The 12,723-nt window shown below is 44.7% G+C and overlaps 1 long non-coding RNA gene across 1 annotated transcript; it reads left to right on the top strand.

Annotated features, from left to right (window-relative positions):
* The first annotated feature begins 6,891 nt into the window (after positions 1–6,891).
* LOC110132884 (uncharacterized) lies at positions 6,892–12,348 on the top strand. Its single transcript, XR_011485393.1, has 4 exons — positions 6,892–7,139; positions 9,659–9,721; positions 10,150–10,257; positions 11,864–12,348. It is a non-coding gene; the product is annotated as an uncharacterized lncRNA (long non-coding RNA).
* The last annotated feature ends 375 nt before the right edge of the window (positions 12,349–12,723 follow it).

The following is a 12,723-nucleotide window of genomic DNA, read 5'->3' on the forward strand; positions in this document are numbered from 1 at the left end:
ATTGGAGTATAGTTGTGTTTAGGTCATACCTGAATGGTCTAGTGGTTTTCATTACTTTCTTCAATTTAAGTCTGAATTTGGCAATAAAGAGTTCATGATCTGAGCCACAGTCAGCTCCTGGTCTTGTTTTTGCTGACTGTATAGAGCTTCTCCATCTTTGGCTGCAAAGAATATAATCAATCTGATTTCAGTATTGACCATCTGGTGATGTCCATGTGTAGAGTCTTCTCTTGTGTTGTTGGAAGAGGGTGTTTGCTATGACCATTGTGTTCTCTTGGCAAAACTCTATCAGCCTTTGCCCTGCTTCATTCTGTACTCCAAGGCCAAATTTGCCTGTTACTCCAGGTGTTTCCTGACTTCCTACTTTTGCATTCCAGTCCCCTATAATGAAAAGGACATCTTTTTTGGGTCTTAGTTCTAAAAGGTCTTGTAGGTCTTCATAGAACCGTTCGGCTTCTTCAGCATTACTGGTTGGGGTATAGGCTTGGATTACCTTGATATTGAATGGTTTGCCTTGGAAACGAACAGAGATCATTCTGTCATTTTTTTTTTTCATTCTGTCATTTTTGAGATTGCATCCAAGTACTTGCATTTCGGACTCTTTTCTTGACCATGATGGCTACTCCGTTTCTTCTAAAGGATTCCTGCCCAAAGTAGTAGATATAATGGTCATCTGAGTTTAATTCACCCATTCCAGTCCATCTTAGTTCGCTGATTCCTAGAATGTCGACGTTCACTCTTGCCATCTCCTGTTTGACCACTTCCAAATTGCCTTGATTCATGGACCTAACATTCCAGGTTCCTATGCAATATTGCTCTTTACAGCATCGGGCCTTGCTTCTATCACCAGTCCCATCCACAACTGGGTATTGTTTTTGCTTTGACTCTATCCCTTCATTCTTTCAGGAGTTATTTCTCCACTGATCTCCAGTAGCATATTGGGCACCTACCGACCTGGGGAGTTCATCTTTCAGTGTCCTATCTTTTTGCCTTTTCATACTGTCCATGGGGTTCTCAAGGCAAGAATACTGAAGTGGTTTGCCATTCCCTTCTCCAGGGGACCACATTCTGTCAGACCTCTCCACCGTGACCCATCTGTCTTGGGTGGCCCCACATGGCATGGCTTAGTTTCATTGAGTTAGACAGGACTGTGGTCTGTGTGATTAGATTGGCTAGTTTTCTGTGATTACGGTTTCAATGTGTCTGCCCTCTGATGCCCTCTTGCAACACCTACCGTCTTACTTGGGTTTCTCTCACCTTAGACGTGGGGTATCTCTTCACGGCTGCTCCAGCAAAGCACAGCCCCTGCTCCTTACCTTGGACGAGGGATATCTTCTCACGGCCACCCCTCCTGACCTTGAACGTGGAGTAACTCCTCTCGGCCCTCCTGCGCCCGCCTAAATCAAATCCCTTATGATTATACAGTGGAAGTGAGGAATAGATTTAAGGGACTAGATCTGATAGACGGAGTGCCTAATGAACTATGGATGGAGGTTCATGACACTGTACAGGAGACAGGGATTAAGACCATCCCCATGGAAAAGAAATGCAAAATAGCAAAATGGCTGTCTGAGGAGTCCTTACAAATATCTGTGAAAAGAAGAGAAGCCAAAAGCAAAGGAGAAAAGGAAAGATATTCCCATCTGAATGCAGAGTTCCAAAGAATAGCAAGGAGAGATAAATAAGCCTTCCTCAGTGATCATTGCAGAGAAATAGAGGAAAACAACAGAATGGGAAAGACTAGAAATCTCTTCAAGAAAATTAGAGATACCAAGGGAACACTTCATGCAAAGATGGGCTCGATAAAGGACAGAAATGGTATGGACCTAACAGAAGCAGAAGATATTAAGAAGAGGTGACCAGAATACACAGAGGAACTGTACAAAAAAGATCTTCACAACTCAGATAATCACAATGGTGTGATCACTCACCTAGAGCCAGACATCCTGGAATGTGAAGTCAAGTGGGCCTTAGGAAGCATCACTATGAACAAAGCTAGTGGAGGTGATGGAATTCCAGTTGAGCTATTTCAAATCCTGAAAGATGATGCTGTGAAAATGCTGCACTCAATATGTCAGCATATTTGGAAAACTCAGCAGTGGCCACAGGACTGGAAAAGGTCAGTTTTCATTCCAATCCCAAAGAAAGGCAATGCCAAAGAATGCTCGAACTACTGCACAATTGCACTCATCTCACACGCTAGTAAAGCAATGCTCAAAATTCTCCAGGCCAGGCTTCGTGAACTGTGAACTTCCAGATGTTCAAGCTGGTTTTCAAAAAGGCAGAGGAACCAGAGATCAAATTGTCAACATTCTCTGGATCATCGAAAAAGCAAACATCTATTTCTGCTTTATTAACTATGCCAAAGCTTCAGACTGTGTGGATCACAATAAACTGTGGAAAATTCTTAAAGAAATGGGAATATCAGACCATCTGACCTGTCTCTTGAGAAACCTGTATGCCGGTCAGGAAGCAACAGTTAGAACTGAACATGGACCAACAGACTGGTTCCAAATAGGAAAAGGTGTACATCACGGCTGTATATTGTCACCCTGCTTATTTAACTTATATGCAGAGTACATCATGAGACACGCTGGGCTGGAAGAAGCACAAGCTGGAATCGATTGCCGGGAGAAATATCAATAACCTCAGATATGCAGATGACACCACCCTTTTGGCAGAAAGTGAAGAGGAACAAAAAGCCTCTTGATGGAAGTGAAGGAGGAGAGTGAAAAAGTTGGCTTAAAGCTCAACATTCAGAAAACTAAGATCATGGCATCTGGTCCCATCACTTCATGGGAAATAGATGGGGAAACTGTGGAAACAGTGTCAGACTCTATTTTTCTGGGCTCCAAAATCACTGCAGATGGTGACTGCAGCCATGAAATTAAAAGACGCTTACTCCTTGGAAGGAAAGTTATGACCAACCTGGGTAGCATATTTAAAGGCAGAGACATTACTTTGCCAACAAAGGTCCTTCTAGTCAAGGTTATGGTTTTTCCAGTGGTCATGTATGGATGTTAGAGTTGGATGGTGAAGAAAGCTGAGTGCAGAAGAATTGAGGCTTTTCAACTGTGATGTTGGAGAAGACTCTTGAGAGTCCCTTGGATTGCAAGGAGATCCAACCAGTCCATCATAAAGGAGATTGGTCCTGGGTGTTCATTGGAAGGACTGATGTTAAAGCTGAAACTCCAGTACTTTGGCCACCTCATGCTAAGAGTTGACTCATTGGAAAAGACCCTGATGCTGGGAGGGATTGGGGGCAGGAGGAGAAGGGGACGACAGAGGATGAGATGGCTGGATGGCATCACTGACTCGATGGACATGGGTCTGGGTGGACTCCGGGAGTTGGTGATGGACGGGGAGGCCTGGCGTGCTGCAATTCATGGGGTTGCAAAGAGTTGGACACAACTGAGCGGCTGAACTGAACTGAACTGATAGTCGTGTTAGTCTCTACTGGACAGCAAAGCAGATCAGCTTTGTTGCTGTTCGGTCACTCAGCCGTGCCTGGCTCTCTGTGACCCCACAGACTGCAACACACCAGGCTCCTCTGTCCCTCATCATCTCCCGGAGTTTGCTCCAACTCATGTCCATTAAGTCAATGATGCACATATACATATATCCCCTCTTTTTAGGATTTCCTTCCCACTTAGGTCACCGTAGAGCGTTGAGTGGAGCTCCCTGTGCTAAACAGTAGGTTCTCATTAGTTATCTATTTTATATGTAGTATCGATAGTGTATATATGTCAATCCAATCTCTCAATTCATCCCACCCTATCTTCTCCCCTTGGGTTCTACATGTTTGTTCTCTATGTCTGTGTCTCTATTTCTCCTTTGCAAATAAAATCATTTGTACCATTTTTCTAGATTCCACGACTATTCATTAATATATGATATTTGTTTTTCTCTTTCTGACTTACTTCAATTTATATGACAGTCTCGAGGTCCACCTCTGCAGATGACTCAGGATTGTTCTTTTTTGTGACTACATAATATTCCACTGTATTTATGCACCACATTTTCATTATCCATTTCTCTGTTGAGGTTCTCATTTAGGTTGCTTCTAAGTCCTCGTTGTTGTAAAATAGTGCTTTAATGAACATTGAGGTGCGGGTGTCTTTTTTTTTTTTGCAGGTGTCTTTTTGAATTATAGTTTTCTCTGGGTATATGCCCAGGAGTAGCACTGCTGAGTCATATGGTAGTTCTATTTATAGTTTTTAAGGAACCACCATACTGTTTTAAATAGCATCCAGCAGACACTCAAATGTTTACTAACGGCTCATGCTTGTTTATCTTCAGATAGTTCTCCAAAGATCTGAGCACATTTCAAGCAGCTGCAAGAATCTGCAAACAGCAAGTGATTTAAGTGGCCTGACAGAGAATATAACTACCCTTTTCCTTTTTTAATTAATAAAGAGATTTTACTAATACCCTTGTCCAGACCATTTCGTTGTGGTTAATGTTCCCAGAGAGAATCAATTGAAAATTTGCTGATAACACAAATGGAGTGGTGGGGGTCCCAGTAGCATCTAATAACTCACCAAGTAATTTGTTCAAGATTAACACCATTTCCTAAAGAGTTCATACTGCTTTCATCCATCCTAGATGCATTGTAGGCAAGAATTGTATTCAATCATTTATTTTGCCTCTTAAAAATCTGTTATAATTATTTCAGAAAGTTAACTGAGTACAATCTTAATCTTAAAGGTTGATCAGAATCACACTGCAAGGTACCAAAAATATTAAGTTGTATTTATGCCGATTGCTGTTACTGCTAGTGAAATAATACTTATCTATACTTCAAACAAGAAGAATACATAACGCAAAATGAGAAGAGCTGTAATTTGATTTTATTGGGTCAGACTAGTGGCAATGCAAGTAGGGAGCTGTAAAGGTATTAATTATTCTTTCCTTCATCCAAAGGCTGTACTTGCTGGCAGTTGAATATTGAAACGCGTAAAAAAGTAAGAATGTAGGTTCTAATGCAAGGGAGCAAGTGTGAGACATTGTGATATTTAATCTAAGTTTTTACTCTATCAACTTAGTAAGTTACTGTTAACTCCTGTGCTGACTTTCTGGCTTAGAACTTATAAATGTGTCAATTATTGAAGTGCTGGGACTTCCCTGGTGGTCCAGTGGCTAACACTCTGCACTCCCAAAGCATGGGGCCTGGGGTTTGATCCCTGGTCAGGGAACTAGATCCCACTTGCCTGCAACTAAGTGTTCACATGCTGCCACTTCAAAAAAGATCCTGCATGCCAAAATGTCCAGCACGGCCAAATAAATAAACATAAATATTAAAAATAATAATTTTTAAAACTCATTAAAAATTATACTGAGGTATTAGAAAACCGTTTTTTTTTTTAATCCAAGCACATATTTTTTTTTCTCCAAGCACATATTTAATAGAGAAAATGACTAAAAATACTTTACTAAGCCATCACTCTGGCAATGGAAATCAGTTCCCTCCATTTGAACCAAACAACTTCTCAAAACCAAAGTAAGTTTAAAGAATCTGGCCTTGTTTTTTTGTTTGTTTTTGCATGGGAGATGGTGGAGACAATAAAATCTGAAGCCTGTAATAATTAGGTTTTGCATGTAGACTGGTAATTCTGCCTGAGCTGGAGGATAGGATGGCTGTGTATCCTTGGGAAAGTTGCTTAACCTCTCTGTTTCTTAGTTTGCTCAATAGGTCAACCTGCAATCTTGTCCTAGATCTCTCCATTATTTTGTATATTAGCATCCTATGCATTTCCTTCGTGGCATTTTTTGACACTGGTAATCATTTTTTTTATAGACTATTTGTTTAGCCTGTTGCCCTCCATTTGGATAGCAGCGAAGAATTGATGCTTTTGACGTGTGGTGTTGGAGAAGACTTTTGAGAGTCTCTTGGACAGCAAGGAGATTCAACCAGTCAATCCTAAAGGAAATCAGTCCTGAATATTCACTGGAAGGACTGATGCTGAAGTTGAAACTCCAATACTTTGGCCACCTGATGTGAAGAAGTGACTCATTGGAAAAGACCCTGATGCTGGGAAAGATTGAAGGTGGGAGGAGAAGGGGACAACAGAGGATGAGGTGGTTGGATGGCATCACTGACTCGACAGACATGAGTTTGAGTAAACTCCAGGAGTTGGTGATGGACAGGGAGGCCTGGCATGCTGCAGTCCAAGGGGTTGCAACAAGTCAGAGATAACTGAGCGACTAAACTGAACTGAACTGAATATTCATTTATTTTGTTCACCACACTCAGGTTTTCATTCATTCAATAAGCCTGCAGTTTCTACTGTGTGCCAAGCACTGGTGCAGACACTGTAAGTAAACAAAGTCCCTGCCTGTTCTGGAAACCAGTCTGCAAGTCTGCGATTGAGCCTCAGCCCCACCTGCTGTCACCTTGAAGCTTTCACTCGTGCAGGAGGATAGGGAGCGAAGGTGTGTCCCCAGAGACGTCGGTATCCATCACCTGGTTGGTGGGGCTGGTCAACCCCTTTGGACACCGGTGTTTGTTTCCAGCAGCTGCTGTAACAACTCCACAAACTGGGGGACTTACAACAACAGAAACCTCTCATAGTTCAGGAGGCCGGAAGTCCTAAATCAAGGTGGTAGGACCAAGCTCCCTTCCAAGGTTCTCGGGCAGAATCCCTCCTTGCCTCCTGTGGGGGTGGGGGGCGCGGGGGGTGGGGGCTGCTGCTGGCGGTCCAGGACCCTCCTCGCTCAGTCGCTGCATCACGTCCATCTCCACTCCCGTGGTCACGAGTCCCTCTCCCTTTCTGCATGTGTCTGGGTCCCTCCCGGGCTTCTTACAAGGACACCAGTCACAGAATTTAGGGCCCGCCCTAGTCCACTATGACCTCATCTGAACAGGTTAATCTGCAAAGACCCCATTTCCAAATAAGGTCACGTGTGGGGTTCCCACTGGATGTGAATTTTGTGGGGGAGACACCATTTAGCCTAAGTACAGGCAGCACCCCTTGGGGTATTTTTTTGATGCCTTTCACCTGATGGACCCACAGATGCTGCTGCCCCCAGTATTTAAAATGAAGCCTTCTGAGGCATTGCTCACTAGAGCCTCAGAATGACCTGGGACACGACACTGCATCACCTCCTGATTGAGAGTGAGGAAGCAGAGCTTCAGGAAGGTGGTCATGAGTATCCAGGCCCCGAGCAAATGGTGGAGGGGTGCAAAGCTAGGGCCCCTGATGCCACAGACTCAGTCTATTCCCTCTCCCGCCTCTGTGGGGTGGACAGGCTCCACAGGTCTGTGGTGTGGGGGTGGCTCATCCCTCCACACTCCCACTCCGTCCTTGGCCGTGACACTGCTATCATCACAATAGTGTTGTATGGCCAGGACCCTGGGGGTGCTTCTACACCAGCTCAAGGGAAAGACTCCAGAAGCCCCTCTTCGGAGGTCTGACCCCAGGAGTTATTCCCTTTCTAGTTGCATTAAATGGGCCCCAGTTTTTTTATTAATTAATTTGGCTACACTAGGTCTTAGTTGCAACATAGGGGATCTAGTCCCCTGACCAAGGATCAAACTCAGACCCCCTGCATTGGGAGTGTAGAGTCTTAGCCCCTGGACCACCAGGGAAGTCCCCAGTGGGGCCTCAGTTTTATTGACAAGACACTGGATTATGCTAGCCATTTCTTTTTTTTTTTCTTTTAACTTTTTATTTTATATTAGAATACAGTTGATTAACAATGTTGTGGTAGTTTAAGGTGTAGAGCAAAATGATTCGGTTATACATATACAAGTATCCTTTTTCAAATTCTGTTCCCATTTACGTTATTATGTAAAATTGAGCAGAGTTCCCTGTGCTATACAGTAGGTCCTTGTTGGTCATCCTTTCTATTTTTTTAAAGTAATTTATTTATGTTAATTGTAAGCTAATTACTTTACAATATCGTAGTGGTTTTAGCCATACATTGACATGAATCAGCCATGGGTGTACATGTGTTCCCCATCCTGAACCCCCTTCCCACCTCCCTCCCCATCCCATCCCTCTGGGTCATCCCAGTGCACCAGCCCTGAGCACCCTGTCTCATGCATCGAACCTGGACTGATGATCTATTTCACATATGATAGTATACAGGTTTCAATGCTATTCTCTCAAATGATCCCACCCTCGCCTTCTCCCACAGAGTCCAAAAGTCTGTTCTTTACATCTGTGTTTCTTGCTGCTTATATATAAGGGTCATTGTTACCCTCTTTCTAAATTCCATATTTATGTGTTAATATGCTGTATTGGTGTTTTTCTTTCTGACTCACTTCACTCTGTATAATAGGCTCCAGTTTCATCCACCTCATTAGAACTGATTCAAATGCATTCTTTTTAATAGCTGAGTAATATTCCATTGTGTATATGTACCACAGCTTTCTCATCCATTTGTCTGCCGATGGACATCTAGGTTGTTTCCATGTCCTGGCTATTGTAAACAGTGCTGTGATGAACATTGGGGTACACGTGTCTCTTTCAATTCTGGTTTCCTTGATGTGTATGCCCAGCAGTGGGATTGCTGGGTCGTAGGCAGTTCTATTTCCAGTTTTTCAAGGAATCTCCACACTGTTCTCCATGGTGGCTGTACTAGTTTGCATTCCCACCAACAGAGTAAGAGTGTTCCTTTTTCTCCACACCCTCTCCAGCATTTATTGTTTGTAGACCTTTTGATGGCAGCCATTCTGACCACGTGAGATGGTTCCTCATTGTGGTCATCCATTCTATTTTAAATGGAGGATAATTGCTTTGCAATATTCTGTTGGTTTCTGTATGACAACGTGAGTCAGTCATAAGTATACATATATCCCCTCTCTCTTGAGTCATCCTTCCACCCCGCCACCCCCCCATATGCTAGCCATTTCTGAGATTTATTGGGTTCTGCTGAGTTCTTATAATTACGTTCTAATTATATTTCCTTACACATCCAGATCCTTCCTACATAAATGCATTGTAAGAGAAACACCTAATATTGTTTCGGGCAATGTCCTGTTTTGTAAAGTCTCTGTCGGCAGTTGTGTTGTCAGCCTAAAAAAATAAAAAGAGGAAAAGAGAAAAGTTTCTTCTCTAATCACCGGAATCACTGTAGAACACACAGACTGTATCTGAGACAGTTTCCTGTGAGACACCCTCCCTTTATTGTCTGAAAGTCAAAGCATCGTGTGCAACCTGTTGCTGGGCCAGGCTGTGGCCGCAAGGAGGAAGAGTGATGGAGGTATCAGTGAAATCCAGCTGCCTGGCCTCTGATCTGAGGTCCCCAAAGGCAATCTAAAGGTGCATAAACTAGAGCTACTCATATGTAGCAGGAGACAGTGTGTCCATCATTTGCCTCAACCCCACAGGTTGCAATTTCCTCAAAGACTTAGATTAATACTGTGTATCATTTCCTAAAATAGCTCCATCTTTTCCCTAAGTGCCCTCTCTCATGGGTCCAGGATGTCCATCCCTTGCCAGGGATCTGTGGAAGAGATGCAGGTAAAGGAACCAGAATGAGAACAGAGAATGAGACTCACTCCTGAAAAAAATGACGCACATGTTTGTACCCCTGGATTGTATAACCTCCAGGTGGCATCAGTATGAGTCTAACTGACCTGCTTGGTGATTCCTGGGGGACAGGTATGGGGAAGTTCTGAAGTCTATCCTTTAAGACTATGTTTGTCTCATAGATGCTGCTCCTTAGGAATCTTTTGCGCTGGTTGCCCTCATCACAGTTGATAAGAACATCTGCAGTAGGTGCTTTTTTAAAAGTTTCGTTTATTTACTTATGGCTGCTCTGGGTTGCTGCATGGGGCTTTCTCTAGTTGGGATGAGCGGGAGCTACTGTGTAGCTGCTTGGGCTTCTCGCTGCAGTGGCTTCTCCTGCCGCTGAGCACAGGCTCTAGGGTGAGCCGGCTTCCGTGGTTGCAGCGCCGGGGCTGATCGGGGGCTCCCCAGTCTGGTGCACAGGCTTGGGTCCTTCACCTGCATTCAGCACATGGGATCTCCCCGGACCAGGGATCAAACCTGTGTCTTCTGCATTGGCAGGCGGATTCTTAACCATTGGACCACTGGAGAAGTCCAACAGAAGCTTTTTAATCACTCTGCTTTTCCAGGTGTTTGCTGGAAAGAAATCCTACCAAGTCTTTTGAAATACACAAATCCGGTTTTTTTGTGACAGGCAGATGGAGCTGAATTCTGGAGGAATTCAACCCAGCCATTAAGGGGTCTTGTTCTTCATTATCAGTGGATCCCTGGGTGGGAATATGCACCCTCGCTGACGGTCCAGGTGGGCTGGCGGTCTCGGTTTTCCCGGCTGCATGGGAGGGGCGTGTTGGGTGGAGTTCCCTCGGAGCATCTGCATCTATTCCTGCTCTTGTTGCTGATGCCTTTGAGCGGAGCAACAGGATGCTCGGGAGTGATTATAAACACTCGAAGGGCAGAAAATCTTCGGCTGTCTTATCCATCACTCCTCATAAACATTACTGTCTCCTTGAGATAACAAAATCATTCCAGGGTACCTTGGGAGCATCTGGCTTGTGTCTCCTTTCAAGGCTGTGCGCCTAACTGTGCCATTTTGAATAGTAGATTCTTTTATCAGATTTTAGGGTGAGCGACCTTCCGCTCCCTCGGATGCCTGCTTTCAGAGAAAGGCTGGTGAGACTCAATGTGGTCCTTTCTGCTCGAGGGCTGCAGTCAACGAGATAAGGGGCTGTGGGGCATTTCTTCTTTCTTCCTTTTGTCCTAGTCTTTTAAAAAGTTCTTTTGTGAGAGTTTTTTCCGATAGTAGGAAAACGGACACCCGTGTGGACAGGTTGTCTCATTCATAAATTCATCCACGTGTCACACGCTGTTTGGAGCCTTCCCACTGCCTGGCACTGTTCTGATCTCTGAGGGTTTCTAGATGGGGGTGAGCCGGTGGAGGGGGGCTGTCCATTGAGTGGGCGTGGTGGACCGAACTGCCCCCAGTTAGGGAGCAGCATCGGCAATAGAGTGAGTAGTGGGACTGGCACTGTTCCCCATTGGCTGGCATTTATTTTCTCGGACCATCCAACTAAAAAAAAAAGAAGAATTAGCCTTTCAAAATTATTCAACTTTCAAATTCCAGACTTACTTCTCAACTGGAATTCACAATGGTAAAAAGACATTTTCCCCCCAAGTACAGGCCCTCCGTTCTCATTACTGGCATATTCCATATTTGCAAATTCTCCTGCGTGCTAAGCCGCTTCAGTTGTGTCCAGCTCTTTGCGACTCTATGCACTGTAACCTGCCAGGCTCCTCTGTCCATAGGATTCTCCAGGCAAGAATACTGGAGTGAGTTGCCATGCCCTTCTCCAGGGGATCTTCCTGACCCAGGGTTCAAACCCGTATCTCTTCTGTCTCCCGCATTAACAGGCAGGTTCTTTTCCACTAGTCCCACCTGGGAAGCCATGATTGGAGGATAAACCTAAGAAAATCCAGGCCTGAACCCTGGTCCCTCCTTGGGTTTCCGAGGGCCCACATGTGATGATGTACCATGCATGTGCTCCTTGGATCCAAGAAAGTAGCATTCCAGCACTTTTATGCAAAGGCTTGAAATCAGAAGCTTGTAGAAAGAAAAAAAAACCCACTATTTTAGTCTTTCCTGGTGGTTCAGTCTGTAAAGAATCCACCTGCAGTGCAGGAGACACAGGAAGATGCAAATTCAATCCCTGGGTCAGAAAGATCCCCTGGAGGAGGACATGGCAACCCACTCCAGGATTCTTGCATGGGAAATCCCATGTACAGAGGAGCCCAGTGGACTGCAGTCCAAGGGGTCGCGAGAGTCACACAACTTAGTGACTAAACCACCAGCCAGAATATTGTTTCAAGTTTCAGTTTTCTGTCTTCTGAAGTCATGCTTTTCAAACCTCCAGGTTTAGAGACATCACCACCTGGGGCTCTTGTTAACAGGAAGACCCGGATCCCAGGGAAGCCGGGTGGGGCCGAGGTCCTGTGTTTCTAACCAGCTTCTGAGTGAGGCTGATGCTGATATCAGTAAACTCCCTGTGTGTAAGCCTGTTTGGACTGCTGTTTTCCTCACTTGCACCCAAAAGAGATCAACTGCCATCTGGAGACCTCAGGCTTCTTCTTTCCCACCCTCCATGCTGTTTTTTATCCCATGCCTTCCCTCAGACCTCCCCTCTTTGGGGAGCTTGGATATTGCCTCCTCCGGGGAGCCTTCCCTGATTCCTGCTTCCTGCCCTCAGAGATTTTCAGAAGCAAATCCCAGGGCAACCATTCGCAACCTTGACTGTAAAATAGAATCACCTGGAAGCTTGGAAACCATCTGCTCTCCAGGCCACACCCCAGACCAAACAATCCAGAATGTCTACAGTTGCAAGCATGTCAGTGTCTTAAGAACTAGGCCCCAAGGTATGTGTTACCTCTAACATTTATAAAGTTTTAACAGCATCTGATTGGGTCACCAAACGGTGGGGAAAGTCCCAGGTGAAAGCTCACCTTGGTGAAGATGATTCAGCCTTAGAAAGGAATGAAGCTCTCATACATGCTTCAACATGGATGAGCTGTGAAGACAAGTCTTCAAGACTTGGTCTCCTGCAGGAAAGTCCCTGGCAGCCAGTGATTAGGATTCGGGGCTTTCACTGTGGTGGCCTGGGGTTCAATCCCTGGTCAGGCAATTGAGATCCTGCAAGTCACGGGGTGTGGCCAAAAAAAAAATGGTGCTAGAAATAGGTTTGTTTCTTGTGTTACTAGCATTCAGAGTTTCATGGGA

Source organism: Odocoileus virginianus, chromosome 33, assembly GCF_023699985.2.
Source record: "Odocoileus virginianus isolate 20LAN1187 ecotype Illinois chromosome 33, Ovbor_1.2, whole genome shotgun sequence".
Lineage (NCBI taxonomy): Eukaryota > Metazoa > Chordata > Mammalia > Artiodactyla > Cervidae > Odocoileus > Odocoileus virginianus.